A 2,051-nucleotide genomic window follows, 5' to 3' on the forward strand; every position below is an offset into this window, starting at 1 on the left:
GGGGTGTGTGTGTGTGTGTGTGTGTGTGTGTGTGTGCGAACGCAACAGTGAGAAAGGGCAACACGCACACGCTGCACGTACGCAGCGCTATTTCAAGTGGGGTTCTGCATTGAGGAGTGTGTGTTTCGTCTGTTTGTTCTTCGAGGGGGCGAGAGGTGGAGCGTGATTGCGTCTCGTTCCTGCACGCTGCTATTAATACTACATCCGTCCAGGAAAATAATAGTAACAGTGGCAGTACGTGCAGGAGTCGAATAGTAGTAGAAGTTGGGCTGTAAGTGAGAGCTCGTATCGTTGGTTGTCTCTCTGTATAGTTCCCCTTCCATTGGCCATGGGTGGTGCACCAGAGGTTGTTGTCAACGTCAATGGTCCATCACCAGCGTCAGCTGCAGGTGGGGGTGGGGGTGCATTATTAGCTTCGCCACGGGTAGCGCGACATACAGTCTTTGCAGATGGCCGTTTTGTCCTGCAAAACCGCATTGGTAGCGGCGCTTTTGGTGATTTGTACCAGGCCATCGACACACGTACAAAGACGAAGGTGGCGGTAAAGCTGGAAAAACGCAAGAACGCGTACCCACAGCTGTCGTATGAGAGCAAAGTGTACCGTGTTCTGCACCATGGCATCCCTGACCCAGTTGGCATTCCGCGTGTGCACTACTACGACACAGAGAGTGACTTTAACGTGCTCGTGATGGATCTGTGTGGGCCGTCGCTGGAGGATCTTTTCAACTACTGTGGTCGTCGCCTCTCTCTCAAGACGGTGTGCATGATCGCTGACCAGATACTGAGTCGGTTAGAGTTTCTGCACACCAAGGGATTTATTCACCGCGACATAAAGCCAGAAAATTTTGTGTTTGGCACCGGGAAGAAGGGCCATATTCTGCACCTCATCGACTATGGCCTTAGCAAGTTGTACTGGGACAAGCGAAAGCAAACGCACATCCCCTTCTGCGAGGGCAAGCCGCTGACGGGCACCGCACGGTACTGCAGCGCGTGGACGCACCGCGGATACGAGCAGAGCCGCCGCGACGACCTGGAGGCGGTGAGCTTCATGGTGGTCTACTTTCTCGTCGGTGTGTTGCCGTGGCAGGGCATCACGGTGAAGGACCCGCAGCTGAAGACGATCAAGATCGGCGAGAAAAAGATTGCAACATCGCTCGAGGAGCTCTGCAGTGGGCTGCCGGAGGAGATAAAGCAGTACTGCACCTACTGCAGGGAGTTAAATTTTGCAGACAAGCCGGACTACGCCCATCTACGCGAGCTCTTCGCCACGTTGGCGAGGCGGCTCAACTTCCTAATGGCTCCACCTGCATCAATATCGTCAACGATGGATGGCGACGATATATGGACCTCCAACAAAAGTACTAGCAGCACGCAGGTAGGTGGGGTGTATCCGGGGTATGACTGGATGTTTGATTGGTTTGTGAAGCGAAAGCAAGAGGTTCGGGAGGGGCGCAAGCGGCAGCAGCTGGCGGCAGTCAGCGAGACCACGTTGATAGGCGCCAGTGTTTCGAACACGGTGATGTGTGACGAATCGGGGTGGGATGCAAGCATTATGCACGTCACCTTTAGCCGAGTTGCATAAACGAAGGGATGATGAGGATAGAGTGCCGCCTATGGGGGAGTGAGAGGGTGGGAGAGACTCTCTGAAGTAGTGTGTGTGTGTGTGTGTGTGTGTGTGTGGCACGTGGAATGGAATGTTTTTGGTTCTTTTTTTCTTTACTCGTATCTTTCTACACGTATCCTGGTCGCATTGTGCCCTCGGCCATGGGGTACTCTCGTGGTGTGTCTGGGAATCAGCAGGCTTTGGCGCTCCGAAAGTTCCGGATGTTATGCTATGTTACATTATTGCACTGCCGTTGCAAACCAGCACAACGAATAAACCACACACGCAGCAACAACAAAAAAAAAGACTATATATAAAAAAAAAACGACAAAGATCTATGTACTTTCTTGTTCTGTAAATGGTGTCTCTATGTGCCATCGCGCTCCCTCGCACTCTCCCTTCTCTCTCTCTCACACCATATATATATATATATATATATATATATATT

This window comes from Trypanosoma grayi (genome assembly GCF_000691245.1).
Source record: "Trypanosoma grayi strain ANR4 Tgr_703_V1, whole genome shotgun sequence".
Taxonomy (NCBI): domain Eukaryota; phylum Euglenozoa; class Kinetoplastea; order Trypanosomatida; family Trypanosomatidae; genus Trypanosoma; species Trypanosoma grayi.